The sequence below is a fragment of the Anomaloglossus baeobatrachus genome, chromosome 9 (genome assembly GCF_048569485.1).
Source record: "Anomaloglossus baeobatrachus isolate aAnoBae1 chromosome 9, aAnoBae1.hap1, whole genome shotgun sequence".
Classification (NCBI taxonomy): Eukaryota; Metazoa; Chordata; class Amphibia; order Anura; family Aromobatidae; genus Anomaloglossus; species Anomaloglossus baeobatrachus.
Window position 1 is genome coordinate 165,374,492 of NC_134361.1, and position 17,415 is coordinate 165,391,906.

A 17,415-nucleotide genomic window follows, 5' to 3' on the forward strand; every position below is an offset into this window, starting at 1 on the left:
AGGACAGGTTGCCTGACTTTCCGTCACTGCCACCCTTTGCCATCCTTACCCGTAGAAAGCCCTTTCATCATCCCCAAACCCTAATCTTTTCCCTTTCCTTCCCAGCCCCCAAACCCTGCCCTCTGTACCTTTCTCACCACCCGCTTCCCTTCTCCTGTCATCCCCCTACCACCCGGGAAAAAAAGAGATTGCCCCCTCCTTCCACTAGCCCACCCTCCCACCCAAAGAACAACTTCTTCTGCGCAGCTTGTTTTCTAGGCAGCAGCGCTATTGTGATGTCATCGGGGGGCATTGTGACAAGCCGCCAGTGTTCCGTCTCTTCATGTTGTGCACTGTTCAAACCGAAAATACATCAACAGGCAGGCTACAGAAAAGCTTACTAACAAAGGTTAGAGAGGGGCTTTCTCAGAGGGCTTTTTACAGTTTGTCTATTCCCAATTAGCCGGTTTAGTATACTTAATGAAAGTACTAATTCTTTCATAGGCCGCCCATTCTTAGTATTTGACGTTCAGGTAACAACAGGTAACTTTATTTGGAGTGGAAGCAGAGAGATAACACCAGATGCCAATTGTAGATCCTCTCACACCTGTGGTCACTGCAGCATCTGACTCCACTTTGTCCAAAAGGGATCTATTCCATTCAATTACACATGATCTAGATTAGACTGACAACAAGATACTGCACGGGACATAGCAGAGTTGGTGAAGTTGAGTGGTGATGAGTTTGCTATTTGGATGAATAAAGCAAGTAAAAAGTGTGTTAGATAAAAATTCATTTCAATTCGCTAATCGGGCTAATATGAATCAGGTGAATCGAGTTCTGCTTTTGGAAACTGGGTTAAGAAGGGGTGCACCGTTCCTGGAGGTACTGCAATACCAGGTCAATGCGTGGAGTGGACAGAGCAAGCTCTTTTTCCATCTCCCTGTTCTAAAAATCCATTTAATATATGGTCCCCAGATAGGGGACGTATCAGATATTAAACTGATAAGAACAGATACTACACTTGATCTTAGCCAAAAGGCCGAGAAGCGATAACCAGAATTGGTTTGGGCCTCGAGTGGCACCCTGGCCTATGCCGGACACATCTTAGGGAGAGAGAGCGAGAGGGAGACAAACCCACGCCTACACAAGACATTTTGTCACCCAAGCCAACCCTTGAAAAGGCTGCTTTGCAGAGCAAAAACAAGAAGAATGGTGCGTTTTGCAGCCGCCGCCCACTGCAATGAATCTGAATAACTCCTCCTTTAGGGCGCAAGCAACTCCCCTCCCCCTTGCAGTCTTTCCAATTCACGATACAAAAAGACGGACAGGACAGGTTGCCTGACTTTCCGTCACTGCCACCCTTTGCCATCCTTACCCGTAGAAAGCCCTTTCATCATCCCCAAACCCTAATCTTTTCCCTTTCCTTCCCAGCCCCCAAACCCTGCCCTCTGTACCTTTCTCACCACCCGCTTCCCTTCTCCTGTCATCCCCCTACCACCCGGGAAAAAAAGAGATTGCCCCCTCCTTCCACTAGCCCACCCTCCCACCCAAAGAACAACTTCTTCTGCGCAGCTTGTTTTCTAGGCAGCAGCGCTATTGTGATGTCATCGGGGGGCATTGTGACAAGCCGCCAGTGTTCCGTCTCTTCATGTTGTGCACTGTTCAAACCGAAAATACATCAACAGGCAGGCTACAGAAAAGCTTACTAACAAAGGTTAGAGAGGGGCTTTCTCAGAGGGCTTTTTACAGTTTGTCTATTCCCAATTAGCCGGTTTAGTATACTTAATGAAAGTACTAATTCTTTCATAGGCCGCCCATTCTTAGTATTTGACGTTCAGGTAACAACAGGTAACTTTATTTGGAGTGGAAGCAGAGAGATAACACCAGATGCCAATTGTAGATCCTCTCACACCTGTGGTCACTGCAGCATCTGACTCCACTTTGTCCAAAAGGGATCTATTCCATTCAATTACACATGATCTAGATTAGACTGACAACAAGATACTGCACGGGACATAGCAGAGTTGGTGAAGTTGAGTGGTGATGAGTTTGCTATTTGGATGAATAAAGCAAGTAAAAAGTGTGTTAGATAAAAATTCATTTCAATTCGCTAATCGGGCTAATATGAATCAGGTGAATCGAGTTCTGCTTTTGGAAACTGGGTTAAGAAGGGGTGCACCGTTCCTGGAGGTACTGCAATACCAGGTCAATGCGTGGAGTGGACAGAGCAAGCTCTTTTTCCATCTCCCTGTTCTAAAAATCCATTTAATATATGGTCCCCAGATAGGGGACGTATCAGATATTAAACTGATAAGAACAGATACTACACTTGATCTTAGCCAAAAGGCCGAGAAGCGATAACCAGAATTGGTTTGGGCCTCGAGTGGCACCCTGGCCTATGCCGGACACATCTTAGGGAGAGAGAGCGAGAGGGAGACAAACCCACGCCTACACAAGACATTTTGTCACCCAAGCCAACCCTTGAAAAGGCTGCTTTGCAGAGCAAAAACAAGAAGAATGGTGCGTTTTGCAGCCGCCGCCCACTGCAATGAATCTGAATAACTCCTCCTTTAGGGCGCAAGCAACTCCCCTCCCCCTTGCAGTCTTTCCAATTCACGATACAAAAAGACGGACAGGACAGGTTGCCTGACTTTCCGTCACTGCCACCCTTTGCCATCCTTACCCGTAGAAAGCCCTTTCATCATCCCCAAACCCTAATCTTTTCCCTTTCCTTCCCAGCCCCCAAACCCTGCCCTCTGTACCTTTCTCACCACCCGCTTCCCTTCTCCTGTCATCCCCCTACCACCCGGGAAAAAAAGAGATTGCCCCCTCCTTCCACTAGCCCACCCTCCCACCCAAAGAACAACTTCTTCTGCGCAGCTTGTTTTCTAGGCAGCAGCGCTATTGTGATGTCATCGGGGGGCATTGTGACAAGCCGCCAGTGTTCCGTCTCTTCATGTTGTGCACTGTTCAAACCGAAAATACATCAACAGGCAGGCTACAGAAAAGCTTACTAACAAAGGTTAGAGAGGGGCTTTCTCAGAGGGCTTTTTACAGTTTGTCTATTCCCAATTAGCCGGTTTAGTATACTTAATGAAAGTACTAATTCTTTCATAGGCCGCCCATTCTTAGTATTTGACGTTCAGGTAACAACAGGTAACTTTATTTGGAGTGGAAGCAGAGAGATAACACCAGATGCCAATTGTAGATCCTCTCACACCTGTGGTCACTGCAGCATCTGACTCCACTTTGTCCAAAAGGGATCTATTCCATTCAATTACACATGATCTAGATTAGACTGACAACAAGATACTGCACGGGACATAGCAGAGTTGGTGAAGTTGAGTGGTGATGAGTTTGCTATTTGGATGAATAAAGCAAGTAAAAAGTGTGTTAGATAAAAATTCATTTCAATTCGCTAATCGGGCTAATATGAATCAGGTGAATCGAGTTCTGCTTTTGGAAACTGGGTTAAGAAGGGGTGCACCGTTCCTGGAGGTACTGCAATACCAGGTCAATGCGTGGAGTGGACAGAGCAAGCTCTTTTTCCATCTCCCTGTTCTAAAAATCCATTTAATATATGGTCCCCAGATAGGGGACGTATCAGATATTAAACTGATAAGAACAGATACTACACTTGATCTTAGCCAAAAGGCCGAGAAGCGATAACCAGAATTGGTTTGGGCCTCGAGTGGCACCCTGGCCTATGCCGGACACATCTTAGGGAGAGAGAGCGAGAGGGAGACAAACCCACGCCTACACAAGACATTTTGTCACCCAAGCCAACCCTTGAAAAGGCTGCTTTGCAGAGCAAAAACAAGAAGAATGGTGCGTTTTGCAGCCGCCGCCCACTGCAATGAATCTGAATAACTCCTCCTTTAGGGCGCAAGCAACTCCCCTCCCCCTTGCAGTCTTTCCAATTCACGATACAAAAAGACGGACAGGACAGGTTGCCTGACTTTCCGTCACTGCCACCCTTTGCCATCCTTACCCGTAGAAAGCCCTTTCATCATCCCCAAACCCTAATCTTTTCCCTTTCCTTCCCAGCCCCCAAACCCTGCCCTCTGTACCTTTCTCACCACCCGCTTCCCTTCTCCTGTCATCCCCCTACCACCCGGGAAAAAAAGAGATTGCCCCCTCCTTCCACTAGCCCACCCTCCCACCCAAAGAACAACTTCTTCTGCGCAGCTTGTTTTCTAGGCAGCAGCGCTATTGTGATGTCATCGGGGGGCATTGTGACAAGCCGCCAGTGTTCCGTCTCTTCATGTTGTGCACTGTTCAAACCGAAAATACATCAACAGGCAGGCTACAGAAAAGCTTACTAACAAAGGTTAGAGAGGGGCTTTCTCAGAGGGCTTTTTACAGTTTGTCTATTCCCAATTAGCCGGTTTAGTATACTTAATGAAAGTACTAATTCTTTCATAGGCCGCCCATTCTTAGTATTTGACGTTCAGGTAACAACAGGTAACTTTATTTGGAGTGGAAGCAGAGAGATAACACCAGATGCCAATTGTAGATCCTCTCACACCTGTGGTCACTGCAGCATCTGACTCCACTTTGTCCAAAAGGGATCTATTCCATTCAATTACACATGATCTAGATTAGACTGACAACAAGATACTGCACGGGACATAGCAGAGTTGGTGAAGTTGAGTGGTGATGAGTTTGCTATTTGGATGAATAAAGCAAGTAAAAAGTGTGTTAGATAAAAATTCATTTCAATTCGCTAATCGGGCTAATATGAATCAGGTGAATCGAGTTCTGCTTTTGGAAACTGGGTTAAGAAGGGGTGCACCGTTCCTGGAGGTACTGCAATACCAGGTCAATGCGTGGAGTGGACAGAGCAAGCTCTTTTTCCATCTCCCTGTTCTAAAAATCCATTTAATATATGGTCCCCAGATAGGGGACGTATCAGATATTAAACTGATAAGAACAGATACTACACTTGATCTTAGCCAAAAGGCCGAGAAGCGATAACCAGAATTGGTTTGGGCCTCGAGTGGCACCCTGGCCTATGCCGGACACATCTTAGGGAGAGAGAGCGAGAGGGAGACAAACCCACGCCTACACAAGACATTTTGTCACCCAAGCCAACCCTTGAAAAGGCTGCTTTGCAGAGCAAAAACAAGAAGAATGGTGCGTTTTGCAGCCGCCGCCCACTGCAATGAATCTGAATAACTCCTCCTTTAGGGCGCAAGCAACTCCCCTCCCCCTTGCAGTCTTTCCAATTCACGATACAAAAAGACGGACAGGACAGGTTGCCTGACTTTCCGTCACTGCCACCCTTTGCCATCCTTACCCGTAGAAAGCCCTTTCATCATCCCCAAACCCTAATCTTTTCCCTTTCCTTCCCAGCCCCCAAACCCTGCCCTCTGTACCTTTCTCACCACCCGCTTCCCTTCTCCTGTCATCCCCCTACCACCCGGGAAAAAAAGAGATTGCCCCCTCCTTCCACTAGCCCACCCTCCCACCCAAAGAACAACTTCTTCTGCGCAGCTTGTTTTCTAGGCAGCAGCGCTATTGTGATGTCATCGGGGGGCATTGTGACAAGCCGCCAGTGTTCCGTCTCTTCATGTTGTGCACTGTTCAAACCGAAAATACATCAACAGGCAGGCTACAGAAAAGCTTACTAACAAAGGTTAGAGAGGGGCTTTCTCAGAGGGCTTTTTACAGTTTGTCTATTCCCAATTAGCCGGTTTAGTATACTTAATGAAAGTACTAATTCTTTCATAGGCCGCCCATTCTTAGTATTTGACGTTCAGGTAACAACAGGTAACTTTATTTGGAGTGGAAGCAGAGAGATAACACCAGATGCCAATTGTAGATCCTCTCACACCTGTGGTCACTGCAGCATCTGACTCCACTTTGTCCAAAAGGGATCTATTCCATTCAATTACACATGATCTAGATTAGACTGACAACAAGATACTGCACGGGACATAGCAGAGTTGGTGAAGTTGAGTGGTGATGAGTTTGCTATTTGGATGAATAAAGCAAGTAAAAAGTGTGTTAGATAAAAATTCATTTCAATTCGCTAATCGGGCTAATATGAATCAGGTGAATCGAGTTCTGCTTTTGGAAACTGGGTTAAGAAGGGGTGCACCGTTCCTGGAGGTACTGCAATACCAGGTCAATGCGTGGAGTGGACAGAGCAAGCTCTTTTTCCATCTCCCTGTTCTAAAAATCCATTTAATATATGGTCCCCAGATAGGGGACGTATCAGATATTAAACTGATAAGAACAGATACTACACTTGATCTTAGCCAAAAGGCCGAGAAGCGATAACCAGAATTGGTTTGGGCCTCGAGTGGCACCCTGGCCTATGCCGGACACATCTTAGGGAGAGAGAGCGAGAGGGAGACAAACCCACGCCTACACAAGACATTTTGTCACCCAAGCCAACCCTTGAAAAGGCTGCTTTGCAGAGCAAAAACAAGAAGAATGGTGCGTTTTGCAGCCGCCGCCCACTGCAATGAATCTGAATAACTCCTCCTTTAGGGCGCAAGCAACTCCCCTCCCCCTTGCAGTCTTTCCAATTCACGATACAAAAAGACGGACAGGACAGGTTGCCTGACTTTCCGTCACTGCCACCCTTTGCCATCCTTACCCGTAGAAAGCCCTTTCATCATCCCCAAACCCTAATCTTTTCCCTTTCCTTCCCAGCCCCCAAACCCTGCCCTCTGTACCTTTCTCACCACCCGCTTCCCTTCTCCTGTCATCCCCCTACCACCCGGGAAAAAAAGAGATTGCCCCCTCCTTCCACTAGCCCACCCTCCCACCCAAAGAACAACTTCTTCTGCGCAGCTTGTTTTCTAGGCAGCAGCGCTATTGTGATGTCATCGGGGGGCATTGTGACAAGCCGCCAGTGTTCCGTCTCTTCATGTTGTGCACTGTTCAAACCGAAAATACATCAACAGGCAGGCTACAGAAAAGCTTACTAACAAAGGTTAGAGAGGGGCTTTCTCAGAGGGCTTTTTACAGTTTGTCTATTCCCAATTAGCCGGTTTAGTATACTTAATGAAAGTACTAATTCTTTCATAGGCCGCCCATTCTTAGTATTTGACGTTCAGGTAACAACAGGTAACTTTATTTGGAGTGGAAGCAGAGAGATAACACCAGATGCCAATTGTAGATCCTCTCACACCTGTGGTCACTGCAGCATCTGACTCCACTTTGTCCAAAAGGGATCTATTCCATTCAATTACACATGATCTAGATTAGACTGACAACAAGATACTGCACGGGACATAGCAGAGTTGGTGAAGTTGAGTGGTGATGAGTTTGCTATTTGGATGAATAAAGCAAGTAAAAAGTGTGTTAGATAAAAATTCATTTCAATTCGCTAATCGGGCTAATATGAATCAGGTGAATCGAGTTCTGCTTTTGGAAACTGGGTTAAGAAGGGGTGCACCGTTCCTGGAGGTACTGCAATACCAGGTCAATGCGTGGAGTGGACAGAGCAAGCTCTTTTTCCATCTCCCTGTTCTAAAAATCCATTTAATATATGGTCCCCAGATAGGGGACGTATCAGATATTAAACTGATAAGAACAGATACTACACTTGATCTTAGCCAAAAGGCCGAGAAGCGATAACCAGAATTGGTTTGGGCCTCGAGTGGCACCCTGGCCTATGCCGGACACATCTTAGGGAGAGAGAGCGAGAGGGAGACAAACCCACGCCTACACAAGACATTTTGTCACCCAAGCCAACCCTTGAAAAGGCTGCTTTGCAGAGCAAAAACAAGAAGAATGGTGCGTTTTGCAGCCGCCGCCCACTGCAATGAATCTGAATAACTCCTCCTTTAGGGCGCAAGCAACTCCCCTCCCCCTTGCAGTCTTTCCAATTCACGATACAAAAAGACGGACAGGACAGGTTGCCTGACTTTCCGTCACTGCCACCCTTTGCCATCCTTACCCGTAGAAAGCCCTTTCATCATCCCCAAACCCTAATCTTTTCCCTTTCCTTCCCAGCCCCCAAACCCTGCCCTCTGTACCTTTCTCACCACCCGCTTCCCTTCTCCTGTCATCCCCCTACCACCCGGGAAAAAAAGAGATTGCCCCCTCCTTCCACTAGCCCACCCTCCCACCCAAAGAACAACTTCTTCTGCGCAGCTTGTTTTCTAGGCAGCAGCGCTATTGTGATGTCATCGGGGGGCATTGTGACAAGCCGCCAGTGTTCCGTCTCTTCATGTTGTGCACTGTTCAAACCGAAAATACATCAACAGGCAGGCTACAGAAAAGCTTACTAACAAAGGTTAGAGAGGGGCTTTCTCAGAGGGCTTTTTACAGTTTGTCTATTCCCAATTAGCCGGTTTAGTATACTTAATGAAAGTACTAATTCTTTCATAGGCCGCCCATTCTTAGTATTTGACGTTCAGGTAACAACAGGTAACTTTATTTGGAGTGGAAGCAGAGAGATAACACCAGATGCCAATTGTAGATCCTCTCACACCTGTGGTCACTGCAGCATCTGACTCCACTTTGTCCAAAAGGGATCTATTCCATTCAATTACACATGATCTAGATTAGACTGACAACAAGATACTGCACGGGACATAGCAGAGTTGGTGAAGTTGAGTGGTGATGAGTTTGCTATTTGGATGAATAAAGCAAGTAAAAAGTGTGTTAGATAAAAATTCATTTCAATTCGCTAATCGGGCTAATATGAATCAGGTGAATCGAGTTCTGCTTTTGGAAACTGGGTTAAGAAGGGGTGCACCGTTCCTGGAGGTACTGCAATACCAGGTCAATGCGTGGAGTGGACAGAGCAAGCTCTTTTTCCATCTCCCTGTTCTAAAAATCCATTTAATATATGGTCCCCAGATAGGGGACGTATCAGATATTAAACTGATAAGAACAGATACTACACTTGATCTTAGCCAAAAGGCCGAGAAGCGATAACCAGAATTGGTTTGGGCCTCGAGTGGCACCCTGGCCTATGCCGGACACATCTTAGGGAGAGAGAGCGAGAGGGAGACAAACCCACGCCTACACAAGACATTTTGTCACCCAAGCCAACCCTTGAAAAGGCTGCTTTGCAGAGCAAAAACAAGAAGAATGGTGCGTTTTGCAGCCGCCGCCCACTGCAATGAATCTGAATAACTCCTCCTTTAGGGCGCAAGCAACTCCCCTCCCCCTTGCAGTCTTTCCAATTCACGATACAAAAAGACGGACAGGACAGGTTGCCTGACTTTCCGTCACTGCCACCCTTTGCCATCCTTACCCGTAGAAAGCCCTTTCATCATCCCCAAACCCTAATCTTTTCCCTTTCCTTCCCAGCCCCCAAACCCTGCCCTCTGTACCTTTCTCACCACCCGCTTCCCTTCTCCTGTCATCCCCCTACCACCCGGGAAAAAAAGAGATTGCCCCCTCCTTCCACTAGCCCACCCTCCCACCCAAAGAACAACTTCTTCTGCGCAGCTTGTTTTCTAGGCAGCAGCGCTATTGTGATGTCATCGGGGGGCATTGTGACAAGCCGCCAGTGTTCCGTCTCTTCATGTTGTGCACTGTTCAAACCGAAAATACATCAACAGGCAGGCTACAGAAAAGCTTACTAACAAAGGTTAGAGAGGGGCTTTCTCAGAGGGCTTTTTACAGTTTGTCTATTCCCAATTAGCCGGTTTAGTATACTTAATGAAAGTACTAATTCTTTCATAGGCCGCCCATTCTTAGTATTTGACGTTCAGGTAACAACAGGTAACTTTATTTGGAGTGGAAGCAGAGAGATAACACCAGATGCCAATTGTAGATCCTCTCACACCTGTGGTCACTGCAGCATCTGACTCCACTTTGTCCAAAAGGGATCTATTCCATTCAATTACACATGATCTAGATTAGACTGACAACAAGATACTGCACGGGACATAGCAGAGTTGGTGAAGTTGAGTGGTGATGAGTTTGCTATTTGGATGAATAAAGCAAGTAAAAAGTGTGTTAGATAAAAATTCATTTCAATTCGCTAATCGGGCTAATATGAATCAGGTGAATCGAGTTCTGCTTTTGGAAACTGGGTTAAGAAGGGGTGCACCGTTCCTGGAGGTACTGCAATACCAGGTCAATGCGTGGAGTGGACAGAGCAAGCTCTTTTTCCATCTCCCTGTTCTAAAAATCCATTTAATATATGGTCCCCAGATAGGGGACGTATCAGATATTAAACTGATAAGAACAGATACTACACTTGATCTTAGCCAAAAGGCCGAGAAGCGATAACCAGAATTGGTTTGGGCCTCGAGTGGCACCCTGGCCTATGCCGGACACATCTTAGGGAGAGAGAGCGAGAGGGAGACAAACCCACGCCTACACAAGACATTTTGTCACCCAAGCCAACCCTTGAAAAGGCTGCTTTGCAGAGCAAAAACAAGAAGAATGGTGCGTTTTGCAGCCGCCGCCCACTGCAATGAATCTGAATAACTCCTCCTTTAGGGCGCAAGCAACTCCCCTCCCCCTTGCAGTCTTTCCAATTCACGATACAAAAAGACGGACAGGACAGGTTGCCTGACTTTCCGTCACTGCCACCCTTTGCCATCCTTACCCGTAGAAAGCCCTTTCATCATCCCCAAACCCTAATCTTTTCCCTTTCCTTCCCAGCCCCCAAACCCTGCCCTCTGTACCTTTCTCACCACCCGCTTCCCTTCTCCTGTCATCCCCCTACCACCCGGGAAAAAAAGAGATTGCCCCCTCCTTCCACTAGCCCACCCTCCCACCCAAAGAACAACTTCTTCTGCGCAGCTTGTTTTCTAGGCAGCAGCGCTATTGTGATGTCATCGGGGGGCATTGTGACAAGCCGCCAGTGTTCCGTCTCTTCATGTTGTGCACTGTTCAAACCGAAAATACATCAACAGGCAGGCTACAGAAAAGCTTACTAACAAAGGTTAGAGAGGGGCTTTCTCAGAGGGCTTTTTACAGTTTGTCTATTCCCAATTAGCCGGTTTAGTATACTTAATGAAAGTACTAATTCTTTCATAGGCCGCCCATTCTTAGTATTTGACGTTCAGGTAACAACAGGTAACTTTATTTGGAGTGGAAGCAGAGAGATAACACCAGATGCCAATTGTAGATCCTCTCACACCTGTGGTCACTGCAGCATCTGACTCCACTTTGTCCAAAAGGGATCTATTCCATTCAATTACACATGATCTAGATTAGACTGACAACAAGATACTGCACGGGACATAGCAGAGTTGGTGAAGTTGAGTGGTGATGAGTTTGCTATTTGGATGAATAAAGCAAGTAAAAAGTGTGTTAGATAAAAATTCATTTCAATTCGCTAATCGGGCTAATATGAATCAGGTGAATCGAGTTCTGCTTTTGGAAACTGGGTTAAGAAGGGGTGCACCGTTCCTGGAGGTACTGCAATACCAGGTCAATGCGTGGAGTGGACAGAGCAAGCTCTTTTTCCATCTCCCTGTTCTAAAAATCCATTTAATATATGGTCCCCAGATAGGGGACGTATCAGATATTAAACTGATAAGAACAGATACTACACTTGATCTTAGCCAAAAGGCCGAGAAGCGATAACCAGAATTGGTTTGGGCCTCGAGTGGCACCCTGGCCTATGCCGGACACATCTTAGGGAGAGAGAGCGAGAGGGAGACAAACCCACGCCTACACAAGACATTTTGTCACGCAAGCCAACCCTTGAAAAGGCTGCTTTGCAGAGCAAAAACAAGAAGAATGGTGCGTTTTGCAGCCGCCGCCCACTGCAATGAATCTGAATAACTCCTCCTTTAGGGCGCAAGCAACTCCCCTCCCCCTTGCAGTCTTTCCAATTCACGATACAAAAAGACGGACAGGACAGGTTGCCTGACTTTCCGTCACTGCCACCCTTTGCCATCCTTACCCGTAGAAAGCCCTTTCATCATCCCCAAACCCTAATCTTTTCCCTTTCCTTCCCAGCCCCCAAACCCTGCCCTCTGTACCTTTCTCACCACCCGCTTCCCTTCTCCTGTCATCCCCCTACCACCCGGGAAAAAAAGAGATTGCCCCCTCCTTCCACTAGCCCACCCTCCCACCCAAAGAACAACTTCTTCTGCGCAGCTTGTTTTCTAGGCAGCAGCGCTATTGTGATGTCATCGGGGGGCATTGTGACAAGCCGCCAGTGTTCCGTCTCTTCATGTTGTGCACTGTTCAAACCGAAAATACATCAACAGGCAGGCTACAGAAAAGCTTACTAACAAAGGTTAGAGAGGGGCTTTCTCAGAGGGCTTTTTACAGTTTGTCTATTCCCAATTAGCCGGTTTAGTATACTTAATGAAAGTACTAATTCTTTCATAGGCCGCCCATTCTTAGTATTTGACGTTCAGGTAACAACAGGTAACTTTATTTGGAGTGGAAGCAGAGAGATAACACCAGATGCCAATTGTAGATCCTCTCACACCTGTGGTCACTGCAGCATCTGACTCCACTTTGTCCAAAAGGGATCTATTCCATTCAATTACACATGATCTAGATTAGACTGACAACAAGATACTGCACGGGACATAGCAGAGTTGGTGAAGTTGAGTGGTGATGAGTTTGCTATTTGGATGAATAAAGCAAGTAAAAAGTGTGTTAGATAAAAATTCATTTCAATTCGCTAATCGGGCTAATATGAATCAGGTGAATCGAGTTCTGCTTTTGGAAACTGGGTTAAGAAGGGGTGCACCGTTCCTGGAGGTACTGCAATACCAGGTCAATGCGTGGAGTGGACAGAGCAAGCTCTTTTTCCATCTCCCTGTTCTAAAAATCCATTTAATATATGGTCCCCAGATAGGGGACGTATCAGATATTAAACTGATAAGAACAGATACTACACTTGATCTTAGCCAAAAGGCCGAGAAGCGATAACCAGAATTGGTTTGGGCCTCGAGTGGCACCCTGGCCTATGCCGGACACATCTTAGGGAGAGAGAGCGAGAGGGAGACAAACCCACGCCTACACAAGACATTTTGTCACCCAAGCCAACCCTTGAAAAGGCTGCTTTGCAGAGCAAAAACAAGAAGAATGGTGCGTTTTGCAGCCGCCGCCCACTGCAATGAATCTGAATAACTCCTCCTTTAGGGCGCAAGCAACTCCCCTCCCCCTTGCAGTCTTTCCAATTCACGATACAAAAAGACGGACAGGACAGGTTGCCTGACTTTCCGTCACTGCCACCCTTTGCCATCCTTACCCGTAGAAAGCCCTTTCATCATCCCCAAACCCTAATCTTTTCCCTTTCCTTCCCAGCCCCCAAACCCTGCCCTCTGTACCTTTCTCACCACCCGCTTCCCTTCTCCTGTCATCCCCCTACCACCCGGGAAAAAAAGAGATTGCCCCCTCCTTCCACTAGCCCACCCTCCCACCCAAAGAACAACTTCTTCTGCGCAGCTTGTTTTCTAGGCAGCAGCGCTATTGTGATGTCATCGGGGGGCATTGTGACAAGCCGCCAGTGTTCCGTCTCTTCATGTTGTGCACTGTTCAAACCGAAAATACATCAACAGGCAGGCTACAGAAAAGCTTACTAACAAAGGTTAGAGAGGGGCTTTCTCAGAGGGCTTTTTACAGTTTGTCTATTCCCAATTAGCCGGTTTAGTATACTTAATGAAAGTACTAATTCTTTCATAGGCCGCCCATTCTTAGTATTTGACGTTCAGGTAACAACAGGTAACTTTATTTGGAGTGGAAGCAGAGAGATAACACCAGATGCCAATTGTAGATCCTCTCACACCTGTGGTCACTGCAGCATCTGACTCCACTTTGTCCAAAAGGGATCTATTCCATTCAATTACACATGATCTAGATTAGACTGACAACAAGATACTGCACGGGACATAGCAGAGTTGGTGAAGTTGAGTGGTGATGAGTTTGCTATTTGGATGAATAAAGCAAGTAAAAAGTGTGTTAGATAAAAATTCATTTCAATTCGCTAATCGGGCTAATATGAATCAGGTGAATCGAGTTCTGCTTTTGGAAACTGGGTTAAGAAGGGGTGCACCGTTCCTGGAGGTACTGCAATACCAGGTCAATGCGTGGAGTGGACAGAGCAAGCTCTTTTTCCATCTCCCTGTTCTAAAAATCCATTTAATATATGGTCCCCAGATAGGGGACGTATCAGATATTAAACTGATAAGAACAGATACTACACTTGATCTTAGCCAAAAGGCCGAGAAGCGATAACCAGAATTGGTTTGGGCCTCGAGTGGCACCCTGGCCTATGCCGGACACATCTTAGGGAGAGAGAGCGAGAGGGAGACAAACCCACGCCTACACAAGACATTTTGTCACCCAAGCCAACCCTTGAAAAGGCTGCTTTGCAGAGCAAAAACAAGAAGAATGGTGCGTTTTGCAGCCGCCGCCCACTGCAATGAATCTGAATAACTCCTCCTTTAGGGCGCAAGCAACTCCCCTCCCCCTTGCAGTCTTTCCAATTCACGATACAAAAAGACGGACAGGACAGGTTGCCTGACTTTCCGTCACTGCCACCCTTTGCCATCCTTACCCGTAGAAAGCCCTTTCATCATCCCCAAACCCTAATCTTTTCCCTTTCCTTCCCAGCCCCCAAACCCTGCCCTCTGTACCTTTCTCACCACCCGCTTCCCTTCTCCTGTCATCCCCCTACCACCCGGGAAAAAAAGAGATTGCCCCCTCCTTCCACTAGCCCACCCTCCCACCCAAAGAACAACTTCTTCTGCGCAGCTTGTTTTCTAGGCAGCAGCGCTATTGTGATGTCATCGGGGGGCATTGTGACAAGCCGCCAGTGTTCCGTCTCTTCATGTTGTGCACTGTTCAAACCGAAAATACATCAACAGGCAGGCTACAGAAAAGCTTACTAACAAAGGTTAGAGAGGGGCTTTCTCAGAGGGCTTTTTACAGTTTGTCTATTCCCAATTAGCCGGTTTAGTATACTTAATGAAAGTACTAATTCTTTCATAGGCCGCCCATTCTTAGTATTTGACGTTCAGGTAACAACAGGTAACTTTATTTGGAGTGGAAGCAGAGAGATAACACCAGATGCCAATTGTAGATCCTCTCACACCTGTGGTCACTGCAGCATCTGACTCCACTTTGTCCAAAAGGGATCTATTCCATTCAATTACACATGATCTAGATTAGACTGACAACAAGATACTGCACGGGACATAGCAGAGTTGGTGAAGTTGAGTGGTGATGAGTTTGCTATTTGGATGAATAAAGCAAGTAAAAAGTGTGTTAGATAAAAATTCATTTCAATTCGCTAATCGGGCTAATATGAATCAGGTGAATCGAGTTCTGCTTTTGGAAACTGGGTTAAGAAGGGGTGCACCGTTCCTGGAGGTACTGCAATACCAGGTCAATGCGTGGAGTGGACAGAGCAAGCTCTTTTTCCATCTCCCTGTTCTAAAAATCCATTTAATATATGGTCCCCAGATAGGGGACGTATCAGATATTAAACTGATAAGAACAGATACTACACTTGATCTTAGCCAAAAGGCCGAGAAGCGATAACCAGAATTGGTTTGGGCCTCGAGTGGCACCCTGGCCTATGCCGGACACATCTTAGGGAGAGAGAGCGAGAGGGAGACAAACCCACGCCTACACAAGACATTTTGTCACCCAAGCCAACCCTTGAAAAGGCTGCTTTGCAGAGCAAAAACAAGAAGAATGGTGCGTTTTGCAGCCGCCGCCCACTGCAATGAATCTGAATAACTCCTCCTTTAGGGCGCAAGCAACTCCCCTCCCCCTTGCAGTCTTTCCAATTCACGATACAAAAAGACGGACAGGACAGGTTGCCTGACTTTCCGTCACTGCCACCCTTTGCCATCCTTACCCGTAGAAAGCCCTTTCATCATCCCCAAACCCTAATCTTTTCCCTTTCCTTCCCAGCCCCCAAACCCTGCCCTCTGTACCTTTCTCACCACCCGCTTCCCTTCTCCTGTCATCCCCCTACCACCCGGGAAAAAAAGAGATTGCCCCCTCCTTCCACTAGCCCACCCTCCCACCCAAAGAACAACTTCTTCTGCGCAGCTTGTTTTCTAGGCAGCAGCGCTATTGTGATGTCATCGGGGGGCATTGTGACAAGCCGCCAGTGTTCCGTCTCTTCATGTTGTGCACTGTTCAAACCGAAAATACATCAACAGGCAGGCTACAGAAAAGCTTACTAACAAAGGTTAGAGAGGGGCTTTCTCAGAGGGCTTTTTACAGTTTGTCTATTCCCAATTAGCCGGTTTAGTATACTTAATGAAAGTACTAATTCTTTCATAGGCCGCCCATTCTTAGTATTTGACGTTCAGGTAACAACAGGTAACTTTATTTGGAGTGGAAGCAGAGAGATAACACCAGATGCCAATTGTAGATCCTCTCACACCTGTGGTCACTGCAGCATCTGACTCCACTTTGTCCAAAAGGGATCTATTCCATTCAATTACACATGATCTAGATTAGACTGACAACAAGATACTGCACGGGACATAGCAGAGTTGGTGAAGTTGAGTGGTGATGAGTTTGCTATTTGGATGAATAAAGCAAGTAAAAAGTGTGTTAGATAAAAATTCATTTCAATTCGCTAATCGGGCTAATATGAATCAGGTGAATCGAGTTCTGCTTTTGGAAACTGGGTTAAGAAGGGGTGCACCGTTCCTGGAGGTACTGCAATACCAGGTCAATGCGTGGAGTGGACAGAGCAAGCTCTTTTTCCATCTCCCTGTTCTAAAAATCCATTTAATATATGGTCCCCAGATAGGGGACGTATCAGATATTAAACTGATAAGAACAGATACTACACTTGATCTTAGCCAAAAGGCCGAGAAGCGATAACCAGAATTGGTTTGGGCCTCGAGTGGCACCCTGGCCTATGCCGGACACATCTTAGGGAGAGAGAGCGAGAGGGAGACAAACCCACGCCTACACAAGACATTTTGTCACCCAAGCCAACCCTTGAAAAGGCTGCTTTGCAGAGCAAAAACAAGAAGAATGGTGCGTTTTGCAGCCGCCGCCCACTGCAATGAATCTGAATAACTCCTCCTTTAGGGCGCAAGCAACTCCCCTCCCCCTTGCAGTCTTTCCAATTCACGATACAAAAAGACGGACAGGACAGGTTGCCTGACTTTCCGTCACTGCCACCCTTTGCCATCCTTACCCGTAGAAAGCCCTTTCATCATCCCCAAACCCTAATCTTTTCCCTTTCCTTCCCAGCCCCCAAACCCTGCCCTCTGTACCTTTCTCACCACCCGCTTCCCTTCTCCTGTCATCCCCCTACCACCCGGGAAAAAAAGAGATTGCCCCCTCCTTCCACTAGCCCACCCTCCCACCCAAAGAACAACTTCTTCTGCGCAGCTTGTTTTCTAGGCACCAGCGCTATTGTGATGTCATCGGGGGGCATTGTGACAAGCCGCCAGTGTTCCGTCTCTTCATGTTGTGCACTGTTCAAACCGAAAATACATCAACAGGCAGGCTACAGAAAAGCTTACTAACAAAGGTTAGAGAGGGGCTTTCTCAGAG

General features: G+C 46.8%; 13 non-coding genes across 13 annotated transcripts; all 13 read right to left on the reverse strand.

The window, feature by feature from the left end:
* Positions 1–842: 842 nt before the first annotated feature.
* On the reverse strand, positions 843–1,033 carry LOC142252198 (U2 spliceosomal RNA). The gene has a single exon (XR_012725586.1). It is a non-coding gene; the product is annotated as a U2 spliceosomal RNA (small nuclear RNA).
* Positions 1,034–2,150: 1,117 nt separating this feature from the next.
* LOC142252199 (U2 spliceosomal RNA) lies at positions 2,151–2,341 on the reverse strand. The gene has a single exon (XR_012725587.1). It is a non-coding gene; the product is annotated as a U2 spliceosomal RNA (small nuclear RNA).
* Positions 2,342–3,458: 1,117 nt separating this feature from the next.
* Positions 3,459–3,649, reverse strand: LOC142252200 (U2 spliceosomal RNA). Its single transcript, XR_012725588.1, has one exon. It is a non-coding gene; the product is annotated as a U2 spliceosomal RNA (small nuclear RNA).
* A 1,117-nt stretch (positions 3,650–4,766) lies between these two features.
* LOC142252201 (U2 spliceosomal RNA) lies at positions 4,767–4,957 on the reverse strand. Its single transcript, XR_012725589.1, has one exon. It is a non-coding gene; the product is annotated as a U2 spliceosomal RNA (small nuclear RNA).
* A 1,117-nt stretch (positions 4,958–6,074) lies between these two features.
* On the reverse strand, positions 6,075–6,265 carry LOC142252203 (U2 spliceosomal RNA). The gene has a single exon (XR_012725591.1). It is a non-coding gene; the product is annotated as a U2 spliceosomal RNA (small nuclear RNA).
* Positions 6,266–7,382: 1,117 nt separating this feature from the next.
* Positions 7,383–7,573, reverse strand: LOC142252204 (U2 spliceosomal RNA). The gene has a single exon (XR_012725592.1). It is a non-coding gene; the product is annotated as a U2 spliceosomal RNA (small nuclear RNA).
* Positions 7,574–8,690: 1,117 nt separating this feature from the next.
* LOC142252205 (U2 spliceosomal RNA) lies at positions 8,691–8,881 on the reverse strand. Its single transcript, XR_012725593.1, has one exon. It is a non-coding gene; the product is annotated as a U2 spliceosomal RNA (small nuclear RNA).
* A 1,117-nt stretch (positions 8,882–9,998) lies between these two features.
* On the reverse strand, positions 9,999–10,189 carry LOC142252206 (U2 spliceosomal RNA). The gene has a single exon (XR_012725594.1). It is a non-coding gene; the product is annotated as a U2 spliceosomal RNA (small nuclear RNA).
* Positions 10,190–11,306: 1,117 nt separating this feature from the next.
* Positions 11,307–11,497, reverse strand: LOC142252207 (U2 spliceosomal RNA). Its single transcript, XR_012725595.1, has one exon. It is a non-coding gene; the product is annotated as a U2 spliceosomal RNA (small nuclear RNA).
* A 1,117-nt stretch (positions 11,498–12,614) lies between these two features.
* Positions 12,615–12,805, reverse strand: LOC142252208 (U2 spliceosomal RNA). The gene has a single exon (XR_012725596.1). It is a non-coding gene; the product is annotated as a U2 spliceosomal RNA (small nuclear RNA).
* Positions 12,806–13,922: 1,117 nt separating this feature from the next.
* Positions 13,923–14,113, reverse strand: LOC142252209 (U2 spliceosomal RNA). Its single transcript, XR_012725597.1, has one exon. It is a non-coding gene; the product is annotated as a U2 spliceosomal RNA (small nuclear RNA).
* Positions 14,114–15,230: 1,117 nt separating this feature from the next.
* Positions 15,231–15,421, reverse strand: LOC142252210 (U2 spliceosomal RNA). Its single transcript, XR_012725598.1, has one exon. It is a non-coding gene; the product is annotated as a U2 spliceosomal RNA (small nuclear RNA).
* A 1,117-nt stretch (positions 15,422–16,538) lies between these two features.
* On the reverse strand, positions 16,539–16,729 carry LOC142252211 (U2 spliceosomal RNA). The gene has a single exon (XR_012725599.1). It is a non-coding gene; the product is annotated as a U2 spliceosomal RNA (small nuclear RNA).
* Positions 16,730–17,415: the final 686 nt, after the last annotated feature.